Genomic DNA, 12688 nt, shown 5'->3' on the forward strand with positions numbered 1-12688 from the left:
TGTAATTCTTTATTACATGCAATGTTTACATCTAACTGTACGAATAACAATGTGGCGAATAGGGATGGTACCGAGACCGAGACGGACTTTTATATACCGAGACGAGACCAAGAACAAGACAATCTCTATAAATCGAGACGAGACCGAGACGAGACCATGGTCAGTCTCGAAAGTCTCCGTCTCGTCTCGAATATTGATAGTTATTTTGCCTTTACTCAAAGTTTGTTTCGTTGCTGTATGAGATAATGTGGGAACGGTTGACTGATGTACCTGTACAGTGGCGTATTTAGGGGGTAGGTATCGGGGTCAAGCCCCCCCCCCCCGAAATAAATTTGTAATCATTTTTTCGCATTGCACGTACAACACAAATGTTTGTTACCCGTTCCTCAAGCCTCTCCCGAAACAAAATCCACTTCTGTTGTATATAATCTTCTCTCTCTCTCTCTCTCTCTCTCTCTCTATCTCTATCTATCTATCTATCTATCTATCTATATATCTATCTATCTATCTATCTATATATCTATATCTATCTATCTATCTATCTATCTATCTATCTATATATATATATATATATATATAGATAGATAGATAGATAGATAGATAGATAGATAGATAGATAGATAGATATGTTGGCCCATTTTAATCTTTCTACGGAAATATCTCGAGAACGGTTGAACATAAATGAACTGAACAAAAACTAAAATAAGAAATACCATGGGGCAGATCGAATGGCGATGTCACGGTGCCCCTCAGGGCCGCTCTTCAAGGGGGCCCGGGACCCAACTTTAAAATCTAAAATGGAAACATGGGTCGAGTGACACCTCGTTCGATAGGTCTTTAAAAACTAAAATGTGATGTGGCAAAAGATTTTTCATATCGGTCACCGTATTCAAAATAGCCCCCAAGATATGTTACCTGCATCACATGAACGTCCAGTAGCATTAATATAAAAACAGTTGAACATAAATGAACCAAACAAAAATTCAAATATTAAATCCACGGGGCAAATCGAATGATGTTGTCGCGGTGTCCCCCAGGGCAGGCGTTCAAGGGGGCCCAGGCCCAACTTAGAAATTTTAAACGAAAATATGGGTCAAGTGATACCTCGTTCGATAGATCTTCATACACTAGCCAGCGTTTTGGCAAAAGATTGTTCATATGGGTCACCGTTTTCAAAATGGCCGCCAAGATATGGTGCTGTATCAGATAAAACGTCCAGTACCACTAATATGAAAACGGTTGAAGATAATAACGGATGAACAGACTAAAACTCCTACAGGAAATCACAGAGGGTATTTATCATTCCAGGACTCGAAAATGTTGCAACAGAGGAGAAGATGCCTAGAGTAAAAGTGCAATAATGCAAAGGAGGAAATCTAATTCCTAGAAAATCAACGTTCTCCGTAAGTTGGTGAAGCAGGATGGGAAGAAACGGTGAAATCGCAAATGAGAACCTTAGTGTTTGCAAATTGTATCTACAAAACAACATTATCTGAATTGTGATTTTATAACAGATAGGTGTCTTTCAAAAAGGTAGGTAAAATTCTTGTTAAATATTACTTTTCATTTTGATTGCAGACAATGATTTGTGCAAAAATGAATCAACTGAAATGCGAAACCAATTTGTCGAACAATACAATTTTAGAACAACGTGTACAAAGTTGGTTTTGCTCAAAAGTCGTCTGCACAGTATTGGTTCATTACTTCATTACAGTACCAGTCACTTGTACACCCAAGTGTTTCAAACAAGCCATACCTATTGCAAGTAAAAGTGGGGTTCTAATTTGAGATTTTACCATTCATTTCCGTTTCACCCAGTTACGAAGGGAGATCGGAAAGATAATTTTCTAAGAATTAGATTTCCTCTTTAGCATTATCTCACTTATACTTTAATAATCTTTTTCTCCGTTGGAATGATTTCCTATACGAATTTTTTCCTATTCATTTATCTCTAACCATTTTCATATTAGTGGTACTGGACGTTTTATCTAATACAGGCACCATGCCTAGGCGCCCATTTTGAATACGGTAACCGGTATGAAAAATCTTTTACCACAACACTTTTTAGTTTTTAAAGATCTATCGAACGAGATATCACTGGACCTATTTTTTTCCATTGACAATTTTGAAGTTGGGCCCCCATGAAAGCGGCTCTGCGGGTCACCACGACGTCATCCGACGTGCTTTATGTCATTTTCCTGTTTCACTTTCTGTTCTGTTCATTGTCACATCTCTGTTTAGTGTTTGAAGGTTATCGAACAAGGTATCACTTGCCTCATATTTCCATTTAAATTTTAAAGTTGGTCCCTGGGCCCCCATGATGGGCGGCCCTTGGGGACACCGCGACAACACCACTCGATGTGCCCCCATGGCTTTTCTATTTGAACTTTTGTTTGGTTCACTTATGTTCAACCGTTTTCATATTAGTGCTACTTGACAATTAACTGATAAAGGTAAAATAATTATCTTGGCTGCCATTTTGAAAACGGTGACCGACATAAAAAAAATCTTTTGCCACGTTCCTTTTCAGTTTTTAAAGATCTATCGAACGACGTGTCACTCGCCTCATGTTTCCACTTAAAATTTTAAAGTTGGGCCCCGGGCGTCCTTGAAGAGCGGCCCTGTGGGACACCATGATATCACCATTCGATTTGCCCCATAGTATTTCCTATTTGAGTTTTTGTTCAGTTTATTTATGTTCAACCGTTTTCGGGATATTTCCGTGGAAAGATTAAAATGGGCCAGGCGCGGATCCAGGATATGATCAAGGAAGGGGCTAAACCAGAGTTTGCCTCTTTCTCCAGTGTAAAGCAGGATTGCAGCTCATTTTATTCAGTGTATACCTGAACGTTAAGGGGGTATATAGCCCCTATAGCCCTTCCCTTGGATCGGCGCCTATATATAAACAAGCAGTGTTACGAACGCAAAATAAAGTTATATTTTCTCAAATTGCACTATGTACGGTATTACCTATTTCTAATTTAGATATTAAATAAAACCACAATACCACATATATTATTCAGTGTAACAAAGGACAATACAGTATCACTAACATCAACATTTTGGAGATCTCTAATAACTCAAATAGTATAGATGGTGCAATGCGCATCATTTGTATCTTAGCGTCAAATACTATGATCATGGTATAATGTATTTCGAATGAATGAAGGAACAAAGTTACAGGAAATGAAAAAAATAACTTTTTCTAAAGACTTTACTTCGAAAACGTGCTGACATATCACGTCTCATCATGTAGATGCTTCCAAAAGACTTAAGTGATCATAATGTCATTTACAAGAATTGTTATTTCAAACGTTTCAGAGATACCAAACACATGGATTGATTGTTTTATTGCTTAAAATAACGCATTTGTGTTAAGTTTTTATAATTGTTGTTTTAGTTTGCTTCTATAACATTACAAGAATAGTTTTTGCTTGTTTTAATTAGAACAAGTTGCAGTTGCATTATTTTAAGCACTGTTGCCAACTTAAATAAATTGCTAAATATTATTCTAAATAAGTGCAAACAACGTAAGCTGCAAAATGTTTTAATAGCTCGTAATTTGCTTTATAGTGCAAGAATGGTTTCAAAAGATGACGTTTTTCATAGTCTTTGGGCTATTTATACTGTTAATGTCAAAGTTTTCGTTACGGCAATACATGTAAATGCAAATTGTAACTGAAATTAAATGTAACTGATAACTTTTCAGTAACACTAGTTGTTCCCCTAAGCCTTAGGCCTGATGTACACAAAGCCATGCTTAATTAAAAGTTCTAAATACACCTTAGTTACATTTCACTTGTTTTAGTTTGACCACCGACCACCTCAAACTCGATCCATACCATATAGCTATATGCAATTATTCAAGGACTTACAGTTGGTAATACACAATGTGTTGATTTTTGGTTTGGTTTGTTTTAGTTTAACGTCCCATGATTATACTAGGGCGCCTAAAGGAGACGTGGAGCTAATGATTATAATGGAAACCGAACCACTTCGGTCGTTCAACTGTACCCCCACTGGAAATCGAATTCGGGACCACGCGAACCGAAGTCAAGCGTGCTAGCCGCTAGACCAAATGGAGGTCCTCACATTGTTTTGATTTAAATCATTGAATCAGTGTTGCCAGATTCGAAGATCAAAAAGTAGTGTCTGTGCTCCAAAAGTAGCAGATTTGAACTATTTGTAGGCCAAATATATACAGTAGAAATGAATTATTTGGCAACTAATGACTGGTACTAATTGAATAATTTTTAACATGGGCTGGAAAGTGTGCTGGACATATTGCAAGAAATTACGATCGATGAACAAAAACAATTCTGCACAGGATACCACGAGATAAAAACAGCCTAGGAAACGCCCTTATACAAGAAGGTTTGACGAAATGAAGAACAACTGGGGAGTAGCGTGAAAAAGAATTGCTCAAGATAGATAGTTGTGGAGAAGACTTGGAAATACTTGGAAGATTATATTAGTTTTTTTCAATTCATTCGAAAATAATGTACCATTTCATAATAGTAATTTTATTATAACAGGTGATTTTAATCTTCCTTTAATTACGGGTGTCGAATGTGATCTACAGCTTCAAGGACCAAGTTATAGAGCACTTGATAATTTTATGAATTTTTATAATTTAAGATCGATTAATAATGTTAGGAACAAAAATGGAAGAACTTTGGATTTAGTTTTAACAAATTTAAGACAAAATATTTTAGTAACTAAAGACGACTCACCAATGGTTCGACCAGATGAACATCATCCTCCATTAATAATCGATATAAACTTTCATAAAAATAACGATTACCGGTACACGAAAAATAGTTCAGCGTACAGGTATAACTTTCAAAAAGCGGATTTTTTAAAAATGTATGAAATATTTCGGGAAACGGATTGGTCATTTCTGGAGAAAATTGATAATGTAGATATAGCTGTAGAACAGTTTAATGAAGCAATAAAAGAAAATTTTAGCATAACCGTACCCAAAAGGAAAACGAACTCAAGTAAAACATTTCCCTGTTGGTTCAATAAGGATATACTAGATACTATTAGGGTAAAGGAATATTATAGAAAACACAAAAAACAATCTGAATATAACACAATGTTGTATAAAGAATACCAGAAACGATTAAAAATAATGCTGAATAAAGCATATAAAGAGTACGTAAGGGAAATGGAAGATAATATTATAGGGGATGCAAATGCATTCTGGAAGTTTAATAAAAATAAAAAAGAAAGGTCATCTTCTATAAATCAACCAATGACATTAAATAATAAGAATTTATGTGATGATAAAAATATAGCTGATGGTTTTGCAACATATTTTAGGTCAGTGTATTCTGAGAACAAAGCATATTACAGTATATGTGAATCTAGCAAAATGAACGTAAATAATTCATTAGTGTTACACGCCATAAAGATAAATGAATATAAAGCAGCAATAAAAAAATTAAAACCCAAAAGGGCAAGTGGACCTGACAATATACCACCATATGTACTTAAGGCTTGCTCTGAAATATTGATGTATCCTTTATGTACAATATACAATCTAATCCTGAAGACACAATCATTTCCCAGTCTCTGGAAAGTTACAAGAGTCTGTCCAATTTATAAGTCGGGAGAAGAAAATAAGGTAGAAAATTATAGACCTGTAAGTATAATATGTGCACCTGCGAAAATATTAGAGCAAATGATATATATGCGTATTTTTAATCATATCAAATGTTTTGTTTCTGAAAACCAACATGGTTTCTACCCGGGTAGATCAACATTAACTAACTTTAAAAATTTTACCCAGGATGTTTATGATGCATTTCATAGAAAAATACAGGTGGATACTATATATATAGACTTTGCTAAAGCTTTTGATAAAATTAACCATGATATCTTATTACGAAAACTTTCTAACTTTGGTATGTCTAGTGAAATGTTAAATCTTGTGGCTTCGTATCTTAGTAATAGGAAACAGTATGTGATATATAAGTATGTAGAATCTTTTAAATATGATGTAAACTCAGGAGTTCCACAAGGATCCAATTTGGGACCTTTATTTTTCTTGTTGTTTATAGACGACCTTCCGACCAAAATTAAAAGTTCAAAATGTCTCCTATATGCTGATGATATCAAAGTATATAAAGAAATTAATAGTTACGAAGATACGTTGCTACTACAAGATGATGTAACTACTATATACAATTGGAGTGTAGATAATGACCTACCATTGAATTTCAGAAAGTGTTACTACTTAAGGTATGTAAGTAAAACAGACAATGAAAGACGTACATATACAATTAATGGTAATGCTATATCAAGAGTATATTCAATAAAAGACCTGGGAGTTACAATGAATTTTAACTTGTCATTTCATGACCATATACGAAACATTATAAAAGATGCGTATAAACGATTAGGGTTTGTGATTAGAAATTCAAAATATTTTAATAACTTGTATACCATTATTGTAATTTACAATGCTATGGTTAGATCAAAATTAGAATATTGCTCTATTATATGGAATCCATATCAGAAATATCTCCAGGGACAGCTCGAACAAATTCAAAAGAAATTTTTAAGATGGTTGTATTTAAAAAAATACAACATGTCTGCCTATGAAAATAAAATACCGTATGTTGCACTATTAAAAGAATTTGACTTTATATCGTTAACTAACAGGAGAGATTATTTTGAACAACTATTTCTTTATAAAATCATAAATGGAGTAGTACAAAACAGTTCCTTTTTATATAAAATTAGTTTTAATGTAAAACAAAATCATTTAAGAAGTAGAGATCTATTTTATTGTGAGGTAGCCAGAACAGAAATGTATAGAAATTCGCCACTTATAAGAATGTGTTCAAAGTATAATTTAATAATTTCGACAAAGAAAGAGATAGATTTGGATTTTAGCGAAAATATCATGAATTTTAAGAAGAAATTAGACAAGTTTTATAAAATGTAAAATATTTTATAACTGATTTGATAACATGTTTTATTTGTAAATGAGTACACAATGATTTTAATAACATCAAGTGAATTTTTAAATTTATTTTTATTTAGTTTTTGTAGGTGAAAAGTGAAGCCTTTTAGATGTTACATTCTTACAAATAATATGGATATTTTAGTTTGTTTAAATTTATATGTCTTTTTCATTTCATTTTTTGTATTTGTGTGTGTGTTTTTTGTATTTTTTGTGTTTCTGCATAATATGTATACAAATGTACCTTGTGTAAGCCTCCTGTAACTGGAGCTTGTACTCTGTTGGGGGTAAATAAATAAATAAATAAATACCTTCATCCAGCAGTGGATTGACAATAGTTGATTATGATTATGGCTATTATTTTATTATGTCTGGACCTCAGAGGTAAACTAAACCAAGTCATAATTTCGTAATTTTACAAGAGAAGCGAAAAACCAGTTCCTTAAGTAAGACCTATAGTACTGTTTTCAAACTATACTAAGTAGTTACAAAGTAATAGGATGCTTTTAGACTTATATTGTTACACCACTAGAAAGAACATAGTCTATTAAAAAAGTATTCTTAACTCAATTTCGACCAAAAAATGACTTAGCATAGTCTACCTCTAAAGTTCATGTATATATATAACTTTTACCAGGTAAGGTAGGGTAAAATCAGATCCAAAATTTAACGAAATTCGTACAGCGAAAAACAAATTTGATCCTTCATATTGCAGCAAAACTACGAAAATTAATACAAAACAAAACTAGAAAGTTATTGCAGCAAAACTACGAAAATTAATACAAAATAAAACTAGAAAGTTAAGAATCACTTGTTTTGCCGGGACAGAAAAAATAGATGCATATGCCTCGAATTACCTATATACTTACATAATATGTATGTCCATGTTTCGCAAGTAATTTTCAAGCAATATAAAATTTCAGCGTAATGAACGCATAATTAGTTTTCTCGAATAAAGATCACATGCACCGCTGAGAAAAATGAAATGAAATCTTTGAGTTTTACGTCCCACGGTTATGCCGATTAGGCTAAAGGAGATGGTGATGAGTAATGAATAAAATGGTGAAATGAAGAAAGTGGGAGGAAACGGGAGAACTCCGAGGAAACCCACACGCCACAAAGTTCATTTGGCGGGGATTAGGATCGAACCCGGGACCCCAAGCACAAAAGTGCACACTCTACCACTGAGCCACCACGGCCCCATGCACCGTTGAGAACTCAGGAATAAGCTTAATCTATGTTACAGCACTGAATATATGCTTATATAATACATTACGACCTTATAAACTTGTATAAGAAACAGAATGTACTTAAACACGCGAACTATAAGCGAACTATACGAAACATAAGACTTTGAATCTAACTTATTTGATGATCCACCCGAGACCACAGATAGCAAAGATGAGTGCCGTAGCTCCCACCATAAGGTTAAGGAAGTGCCTGTTTTAAAGTGTCAATTAAACACTGAGATGTGAAACGGTAATAAAGCAATTGATCAATTTGAAAGAAAATATATTGTAGTAATAATTTACGCTATTTGTTAAGATAATGAACGTTATATTCTGTTTTTAAAATGGCAATCAAACCAGAGTGTTTTGGATAATAACTGAGAAATTGTAAAATTTCAATTTCAGTACGATTAAATACATTCGTGCTGCTATGTGTTGCGTTATCCATTAGGAGGTATTGAACAATTCTGATTCAAAGGAACTAAATAAACTACTGTATAGTACTGGAGTTAATTTAATATAGTTTAATTGTATAGGCAGTACTGAGGCTATTTGAGGCAAAGTCTATTGCTGAAAGTGAAATATGGGTTACTATTATGCTTTTATCCCAGGTATGTTACCCACTGATGACTGAACCCGGAATACAAGCATGGAAAGCATTCGTGCTAGCAAATTAGCTACGAAGAAATACATCATACCATAATTCTGTCAAGAATGAAGGCAAAAAGTCAGGACCGGAAACGACAGACTGTACTATAATAATACTTTCACAATTTTAATTTCACACTATTTATTTCGAGACTTTCGAGACGAGACCCGAGACGAGACCAAGACTTGGCCTTCGAGACCGAGACCGAGATCGAGACAAACATCTGTTGACCGAGACGAGACCGAGACGGCGATTTTTGACTCGAGACCGAGGCCGCTACTTATCAACCGCACTGTACAAAGTCTCGTCTTGTCTCGCTGGCGAAATATTACACATTTTAATTTAAGTACGCACGTATTTTGTGTAATATCGATTTGTGGATTGTTTTTTTGTATCCGTAATAATAACCAGTGTTTCAGAAGTATTTATGTTCAAGCAGAAATACATTTCCTTCATTTGTTTACGCGTACCACCTTCTTTTTTTACGATCACCATGTGTACGAATAAGAATGTGACTTACTAAATTTAAAAATTGATGGAAATATCTTTACTCTCTCTGTCTCTCTCTCCTCTCTCCCACACATACACAAACAGGGCCGTCACGTGGGTTGTAACTGCCCGGGGTGAGAATTCCCAGGCACCTTGCTCTGCCCCCACAGTGTGTTATGAAAAACAACCAGAGTTTATTCTGTAATCCTAGATTTAAATATGGAATATAAGATCATAATGTAAGACAAAAGAAGGTAGTATTATTATCAGTTTTTTCAAAACAAAAAAAATTGAATCGCTTTTTTTAGATAAAACATAAAAGTCTATGAAAACATGATTTTTTGAATTATTGAAATCGAGTGCTTTTCTTGTTTATTTTGAACCTGACACACATCGTCATAGTAACAGTATAGAATTATACAAATAACGACACAAATATTAAATTCCAAGATTAAAAAAAAAGAAAGAAAAACCTTTTCGCAGAGGGATGGAGAGAGTTCAGTTGAATAATCCTAGACGATGGTTTACTTTACGGGTAATTTTCAAGTTCGATATTCTATCGGGAGCCCCTCAAGGATGTAATCTAAGTCATCTCTTGTTTCTTCTTGTTATTAATGATATTCTTCTGTGTATTAAAATTTCTCAAGTTCTTCTTTTTGCTGACGATTTCAAATTTTACTCCAAAGTAAGTTCAGTAGATGACTGCGTGAATCTAGAGAGAGTTCAAATACGATGTGATAAGAATAAACTAGTCCTGAATGTACCCATATGTAAATCTGTATATTTCACGAGGAAAGAAAATGCAATTAACTTTACCTACAGTATTCAATAAGTGGCACTACCATGTCTACCGGAAATACTATCAAAGATCTAGGAGTTATATTTGATAGCAAATTAACCTTTTCTCAACACGTTGACGAAATAACGAGTAGTGCATATAGAAACCTAGGTTTAATTTATAGAATAGGACAGGATTTCTACAAAGAATCAACATTTATAAGGTTATATTTTTCGTGTGTGAGGTCAAAATTAGAATAATGTTTTACTGTTTGGACACCAAATGTCACTAAATACTCTGATGGAATAGAAAATATACAGTTTAAATTTTTTTTAAAATACAAAATATCTACAAGATAACCGGTTTCTACCTAAACTATGTCCGCTTTGAAGACTTAGTAACGAATTTTAGTTCTCAAAGATTAGGAAAAAGGAGATGGGTATTTGATTTGTTTGTTTGTTTGTTTGTTTTTTTTTTTTTACATAAATTATTAAAAAGTAAAATTGACTGTCCAGAATTAATTTCAGAAGTGTTATTACGTGTCCTAACAGTAGGACTAGAATAGCAAACACCGGGACATTTTATTGTAGAAACGCAAGAACTAGCATATTATATAAGTCTCCTATGTGAAGAATGTGTGCTTCATATAACGAAGTGATTAGATTTCATGTAGTTGATGTTAGAGGTGCAAAAAAGCAGGCGTTTTTGAATCGATGGTTTTTTGCACATAAAAAGCTGGCTTTTTTGGGGGAAAGAAACGGAAATTTTGGCTTTTTTCATTTTCATGACTTTTCTATTTAAATAGCTTTCTTACAGTATACTCTATAGTTAAGTAAGATATCATGACATAAATGCCATGTTTCGCTCTGGAATTCACCATCATGAGGGATGGAGCACACGTTTTATGAATTAAAGTAAACGTAAAGTACGTAGTATTTGAGGGCAATTTTAGAGTCTATTTAACTTTAACTTCTGAGTTATCGACATTTTTTCTTCTCTAGATCATATCGTTTTTAGTCATCCGTTTTTCTTCTCTAGATCATATCGTTTTTAGTCATCCATGTTTCATTTCTTAGAGTATAGTACTCTTCTACCACATAATTAAACTTATGTTTTTCAATATATCCATCAGGGCGTACGTTTTTCAATATATGCGTCAGAGCATACTTCCACATTTCTGTTATACTGTAGCTGTGCAATGATTTAGCAATAATCTTCCGGATACAACCTTGAATACCATTTTATAGAAATAATCAGTAGCGATTTTGGAAGAGTATTTTTGGGAGGAGTTTTTCTAGTAATGTTTAGTTTATTTTTTTCTAACAATCCCTAATTTTTATCTGGTAGGAACTTAAGATTTATGAGTACAGGTATAACTAATATTTCGTTTGGTTTGTATATTCAGCAATAATCTTCCGGACACAGTCCTGAAGTCCATTATATACTGATAATCAGTGGCGGATTTAGAAAAGTACTTTGGAAGGGTTTTTCTTATTAATGTTTACTTAAAAAAAAATCACAATTTTTGTTTGAGGGGAGCTTGAAGTTTATGAGTAAAGTCATAACTAATATTTCGTTTGTTTTAGAAATTCCATTCTTTCGGGGTACAGGCTTCAATTCGAAAGACATCCCCACCTTAACCCCCTTCGCAAATCCGACACTGCTGGTAATTAGTAATAACAACAATTTAAAAACGGTAAGAAAGGAAAGTCAGCCAGGACTCACAGTACACGCAGTATCCCTACATTCAGAGATGGAATTAAGATAAACTTTTGTCAAAATGATTGAATGTTTGGTTGAATCTCGGACTTCTCGATAGAAACGCAAAAGCTAACCACTGAATCATGTTTGCTGCGCAGTTGTGCTTAACTTAAATGTGTGTTCACAAAAGCTCCCCATTGACTTCTGTCCTTACCCAATTCGATCGAGTTTCTACTCTGTATTCCTATTTCTGCGAGATTCATCTTAATATTGTCTTCCCATTTGTGCCTGCGTTTCCTAATGGAACTTTTCCATTTCCATTTTTGGATTTCCAGTTAAAACTTTGAAAGCGTTTCTACTTTCTTCCATTCTGGCTACATGACCTGCCCACCTGGGCTTATTAGACTTGATGACCCTAACGTTGTTAGTAAACCATATAAATTACGTAGTTCTTCGTTATGAAGGTTCCACTATTCCCCATTCCCGTTCCTCTTCGGTCCAAATATTCGTCTCAGGATTTTATTCTCAAATACTTTGCGTTCTTCCCTCAGCGTAAGTGACCATGTTTTATAACCATAAAGCACAACAGGTATGATTATCGTTTTATATATTTTAAGCTTTAAATTCCTCCCCAGATAGCAGAAACAGCTTGCCACAAGCATGATATAAGCTTGTCGTGACAAGGATATAAGCTTGTCCCAAGCTTGTTACGACAAGTCTGTAAGCGTATATCAAGGCTGATTCAAGCGACGAAGTTGACAGACGACAAGCATATTGTAGGCTTGTACTGCAAGATTGTTTCAAGCTTGTCAGTTCAAGCTTATTGCAAACTTGTTACATAAAGCATGCTATAGGCTGGCTACCTCAAG

This window comes from Thermobia domestica, chromosome 3 (genome assembly GCF_964235325.1).
Source record: "Thermobia domestica chromosome 3, izTheDome1.hap1.1, whole genome shotgun sequence".
In the NCBI taxonomy this organism is placed as follows: Eukaryota; Metazoa; Arthropoda; class Insecta; order Zygentoma; family Lepismatidae; genus Thermobia; species Thermobia domestica.